Here is a 6,397-nt window from a genome sequence, read left to right as displayed (position 1 = left end):
GCCAGATGTCCTCTGACGTTTAAAACATCTGGAGTTTATGCTCCGTCTTACTTGATTAATGTCATTCCTCGTATTCATGTCCCCCTCACTTCCGGTTCCTTCACGTCCTGTTCCTTCACTTCCTGTCACTCTCTGCTGTCCACTTCAGAGCGACTGTGCAGATATGAGACCTGCATCAATGTCAACATCTGTCCAAACGTGTTTCCCAATTCAAACTGGTCAAAGCTCAAATCAGCAGAACAGGAGACATTAAGAGACAGACCAGCAGGTCCAGACCCAGCTGATAGACACACGTTTGATTCCTTAGAGAAGGTGAAGAACCAGAAACCTCGTCCAGTTGTTATTAATAACAACAGTAATTTAACGTTATGTTATCGTTGTTCAGACTCGATCAAATTTAAAATCTATGTATTAATGAAGCTGTGAGGTGGACAAAATATCAGAAACACCTTTTCATGGCTCCTCGTCATTCAGACGCTGATCTCTATCTTGTCCTCACTCATGTTTGCTCACATCTGTCATCACTCTCCTCCTCTTCCTCTGGTATGGTGGTGAAGTCCTCGATCACGACTCTGGGCAGCACCACCGGCTGGGTGTTCGATGACTGAACATCAGAGTTCTTCTGCGTCTCGGCTCCTCGACCTGCAGGAGGAGAAGCCGGCAGACGTTTCCTGTACTGGACCAGACTGCAGCTCTTCACAACGATAGCGACCACGTTCTTGCCCATCATGATCCCAGACACTCGAACGTCCCTGTAAAGCAGCAGGTTTCCTCCACGAATCGAGAGGGTGATGATGTTGATGGTGGCGAGACTGAGGATGGGGTAGAGCATCATTCTGTGTGGCACGATGTTCACCCCCTGCATGCTGATCTCGCTCAGGGAGACGCAGGGCAGCACCAGGAGGAGGATGTAGCAGTAAAAGAACATCAGCCCCTCCACCCACAGGGGGAGCCCTTCCCTCTGAAGCTCCCACAGGTTGGCTTGAATGTCTACAACGTCCAGAAGGTCCACCACCACCCAGAAGAGGCGACTCCTGATCTCCTCTCTTTTCTTATATGGCCGTAAGTACTCCAAATGATCTATCGCTGCCAGTGTTATGAAGACCGTCGGCACGCAGACTGACAACAGCAGCGTAAGAGCTCGCCTGGACACACCAGCGTCCGTCTCTGCGTCTGCACTCACATCCGGAGACTTGTAGTTCTGATACACAAAGTAGACCTTGATCTCCAGGATGAATATGTAGAAGAACCAGAGGATCATGGCGTAGCCTCGCCGGGCCGTGTGCACCTCAGACGCAGCCCAGACGGCAACGTATCGCAGCACGATGAGGAAACAGACGTCTCCGGCCAGCACGGTGACGCACACGCTGATCCTCCTGGGACCAGGATTCTGCTCCACCAGGTAGGCGTCCACCAGCGCCAGGCTGGTCATGATGAGGACCGCTGTCATGCAGACGTGGGGCCTGTTCGCAGCAGGTCCCCCACGAGCTGGGGGAACCATCGCCGCTCTGTTTTTAGATGACCTGAGACGAAGAAACGCCTTAGTGCTCAACTGTGCTCAGCTGCAGTTCCTCTAACGACTACGAGACGCTGCTCCCAGAAAACTCAGCACGGCTTTTCTTACAATAGTGAAGTAATAATGTCAAAGGTTTGTTACGTCAGTATCTACGGACGAATGAGGCAACACAGCAGTGATGGAGCCTGATGAATTGTTTTTTATACATCTGCAGTATTTGAACTGAGCGTCAAAGAAGAAGAAATTCTGTATTAAGTTCCTGCAGATGCAAATCAAACATCTGCAGCTTCACATTAAAAGCATTCAACTGGCAAAATATGAGTTAACTTTTATCATGAAGGAGGAAATAACGTGTTTGTCAGTGAGACCGACAAAAACGCGTCTCTGAACAAGACGACACTGATTCTCTGCATTTATTGGCAGCAGATCAGTTCGAAATACTGCAGAAGAAGGAGGCTGCACACCTCCACCTTCTCCTCCAGGTAACAAGCTCCTGCTGTCTGCTGTCTGACTCCTGCTGTCTGCAGACTCCTGCTGACTGACTCCTGCTGTCTGCAGACTCCTGCTGTCTGCAGACTCCTGCTGTCTGCAGACTCCTGCTGTCTGACTCCTGCTGTCTGCAGACTCCTGCTGTCTGCTGACTCCTGCTGTCTGACTCCTGCTGTCTGCAGACTCCTGCTGTCTGACTCCTGCTGTCTGCAGACTCCTGCTGCCTGCTGACTCCTGCTGTCTGACTCCTGCTGTCTGCTGTCTGACTCCTGCTGCCTGCTGACTCCTGCTGCCTGCTGCCTGCTGCCTGCTGCCTGCTGACTCCTGCTGTCTGCTGACTCCTGCTGCCTGCTGACTCCTGCTGTCTGCTGACTCCTGCTGTCTGACTCCTGTTGTCTGCTGTCTGACTCCTGCTGCCTGCTGACTCCTGCTGCCTGCTGCCTGCTGCTGCCTGCTGACTCCTGCTGTCTGCTGTCTGACTCCTGCTGCCTGCTGCCTGCTGACTCCTGCTGTCTGCTGTCTGACTCCTGCTGCCTGCTGCCTGCTGACTCCTGCTGCCTGCTGACTCCTGCTGTCACCACTTACATAAAGAGGAAATTCTCAAAAAAAACTTTTCATGACAGCTTCCTCGTTCCAGCTCTGGTTGTAATTTTCTGATTTCAGTGCTGAATGAAAATGGCAGCGAGCAAGAAAAAACGAAATCCAGACTTCAAAGCTTCAGTGGACCACACCAGGTTCCATTAAACTCTCATGAGACTTCAGAAATGTTCGCGTTGTTTGTAGCTCTGGAGATCCTGATCCAGCAGGTCCACCTCAGGGTTGAAGTCCATAAGGATGAAGCTTTGTATTTGTGCCAGTGATCCCCGACACAGATCTGGACTTTGAAGACTGAAGACTTCCAAACGAGGAGCTGAAACTCCTGCTGCTCCTCTCAGCAGCTCCTCTTCGAGCCGTCTGTGACAAAGTTTGTTATTTAGGTTTTCAAAATAAGCTTCAACAAAAAACGTGTCCAGAAGTCCAGATGATGCTGAGACGGAAGCAGAAGAGGAAGTGACTCACTGACTGAACAATGAGTCTGTGGTCCAAAGTGTCATCGTCTCTTCTTGGAGTCGTTTCCTCCTCAGCAGCGAACAGGAAGCTGAGACATCATCAGTCCTCGTCTGCGTCCACTCTGCAGAGCCGTCCTCGCTTCTCAGCCGCAGCCGCTGATTTCACAAAGTACGTCTGCAAGAATTTTACATCCAACTCTCCGACCCTCCCCGTCCGTCCGTCCGTCCGTCTCCTCCCCTCTGTGCAAAGCTTCTCCTCCTTCCATCCAAGACTTCTAATCTTTTCTGAGCCTCAGCAGCATGACCTTGTTTCTGTATCCACACACACACACACACACACACACACACACACACACACACACACACACACTGTACTTCACAGAGATGTGAATATTCTGTTACAGAAGCCAATCAGGACTCGATCAGGATCATTTTTGTTACCTGATGAAGAAAAACACCAAACTCTCCCAGCAGCTGTGATGATGTCATCACTGATGTCATTGATGTCATTAATGACATCATCTCTTGAGTGTATTTTCATGAATGGCGGTCGATGGAGGCTCAGTGTTGGTGTCTGTGGTGGTGATGGATCAGGCTGAGCTGAGCTGGTCTCACTGTGAATCGAGCCGTCTGTCGTCTGTCGTCGTCTGCGGATCAGCTGGTGACACAGAGAGCAGATCTTCAGCCGGCGTCACCCTGAATGGAGCAGACACCTGAACCTCCTCCTCAGGTCCCTGCTGGATGCAGGTCTGTCCCCGTTCTGCTGCGGCGTGTCTCGTCAGTGCTGCTGTCCCTTTTCCAACCCCGTCCACATCTCATCGTGCTCTGTGTGACTGGACGTCGAGTCACGGCGTCCAAAAACGGTTTTCATGCACATTTTAGGCCAAAAACCCGAAAACGTATTTCAACAAAGGTCTGAAGTCCGTAGTCTAGGTTTTACTGCAGACATGACGGACTGAGCGAGGGGCAGAGTGCATGAGGACGATACTTTATCAATACACCTGTCCAACGAGCACTGACAGGTAGATCTGCTCTGTACGTCCTCTGTGAGCCAAACGTGTCAGCAGCTCACAGCAGTACTTGTACTAATAGTACTAGTAGTACTTCTACTACTACTACTATTACAGCTACTATGTTTGCCGCCACTGTCTGTAATATTACTATTACTGCTTTTATCTAGAATGAGTACAACTACTGCAATGAAAACAAGTGCTGTTACTGCGACTGTCAGTAGTACTACATGTAGTACATGTACTCTGATATTCTTTGCTCTTCTTTAGAAAGTCCAGGTCGGGTGGTCAAAGGGACAGAACGGAGCTGATCAGGCCACCGATCGCTCGTCAATACAGGCTGGATTGTCTTTTTTTAGAAAAGCAGTGAACAAACTGTGATCTCAGTGACCCACCTTCTATCTGGGCTAAGCTTTTTATGGGAAGAGCACATTAAAAAGTCATGAGAGGACGCTCTGGAAATGCATGAGGATGAATCAAATTAGCCCAATTACTGCATTCCACTGCCTCCCCTCAGTGATGCGTTCAAGGACAGATCAGGAGTTCTTTCAAGCCGCAGCCGTTTGTGAGCCTTGGCTGTTTGAGAGGTGCAGCAGCGACATGAGGAGAAGCCTGGCTTCAGATCTGAGCTGTAACAGGTCAAAAGTCAAATCTGTCAAACTAACAGCAGTTTGAAGGAGCAGCACAAACGATGACTCCAGAGGAACGAGCACGTGGTCACCAAACAGGTTCATCCAGTCAGTCTCAGGAAATCTGGTTCATATTTGGTTCAGCGAGTTGATTCTAAAGCAGCTGTGACGCTGAGTGAAGCATCAGCAAACAGGAAGTGATCAGCTGATCTGATCCTCTGACACAAACTGACCTGAGATCAGCTCAAAGTCAATATATTTCATGTTCTTCCTCATCAGCTTCATTGATTAAACAACAGTAAACAATAAAAACCTTCATTAAAGCTGAGAAACACTGTTTGTTTAATGGAGGACATTTTTGAGTGTTACTGCGACACTGAACAAGTGTGATTAATTAAGAATTACGTCTTTATTACGGCCAAAGTGGCAAAAGCAAAAACAAGTGTAACTAACTGGAGCAGAGTCGTTTGTCCCTGACTGAAGTGTTGGATTGAGGAGCTGCTGCGTTCACTGCCGGGCAGAAACGTGGCTCATTAGCCTTCAGGGGAACTTTTCTCTGTTCCACTGAGCTTCAAAGGCAGCCGGAGGGAAGGGGAGGGCTGTTAGCATAGATTAGCATACGCCTCCAGCTGCTCCTTCAAAGACCTTTCAAAGCCCGACGCGCTCGAGTTCGTCCGGCGTCAGCAGTTTGTTCCACAGAGGCGAGAGAACGTTTCACCTGTTCATACCTGCTGCAGAGTAAACCTGATTTTTCTCAAAGGACTCAGACTGATTGATTGATCAGATGAATATTGATAGAATAAGTCCAGACAGCTGTGAGCTCTGAGGTTTGACTTCCACATGAAGGTGACATGAACAGCTGTTACTGCTGTCATGAGGCTGCTGAGGGGCTGCAGCTCCGGCTGCCTCGACAGCCGAAGCCTGAACGGATCAGATGAGGCAGACGCCTGGCAGTCACATGACAGCCAGGTGAGTGCCGGGCCACACAGTCAAGTCGGTTTTATTCATCGATCCCAGTCTCTCAAAGCCTGCTCAGTGACCTCTTGGTGGGTGGTCTGGGTGGACTGCGACGGTCCTGCAGCGCCCCTCTTACCTCTCCGACAGGACTTCCTGATGGATGCCACGCCCCCTCACCTGAGACTGTGCTGTGGTGAACCTCAAGGTCCCGTCCTCGATCCTCTTCCGTCTGTCTTGGATGTGCTTCCCCTTGGACAGATGATGAGACACTTTACGCGTTTCTGTTCTCACTTCAGATGGTTTTCAACTGGACACCAGACTTAAAACTCCAAACACCAAACGGTCAGTTTTCATTGGCTGCTTTGAATAAAATGCTGTAAAAACTGGATCATTTCCTTCAGCTAAACGCAAACCAAGAAGAAACCACATTTCTTCTTCTTCTCCCCCCGTCTGGTTCTGGTCTGATCACCTCTTCTTTTAAACCTGTGGACCAACATGTCAACTGTCTGATTTATTCCTACTCTTGAAGGTGTCGTACGTATGAAGGTACTGACGTGTTTGTGTAGCGCCTGCTGTCCTCATCCAGGTCTCTGTGGTGGGCTGATGGTCACATGGCTCGGGTCTGTTCAGCAGCACCTGGAAGCTGTTTGACATCCTGGATCCATATTGATGATGTCGTCTGTTATCAGCTGCTGATGTCCAGTGTGGATCCTCCAGTCCAGCAGACAGCAGCTTCACTCCTCAGTC

General features: G+C 49.7%; 1 protein-coding gene and 1 pseudogene across 1 annotated transcript in view; one reads left to right on the top strand and one right to left on the bottom strand.

The window, feature by feature from the left end:
- The window catches only part of slc8a1a (solute carrier family 8 member 1a), a 55,845-nt gene that overhangs the window by 38,771 nt on the left and 10,677 nt on the right, over window positions 1-6,397 (top strand). The window lies entirely within an intron of this gene.
- Window positions 500-1,501, bottom strand: LOC143318970 (transmembrane protein 121 pseudogene; annotated as a pseudogene).

This window comes from Chaetodon auriga, chromosome 4 (assembly GCF_051107435.1).
Source record: "Chaetodon auriga isolate fChaAug3 chromosome 4, fChaAug3.hap1, whole genome shotgun sequence".
NCBI lineage: Eukaryota > Metazoa > Chordata > Actinopteri > Chaetodontiformes > Chaetodontidae > Chaetodon > Chaetodon auriga.
This window is presented reverse-complemented; position numbering and strand designations above follow the sequence as displayed.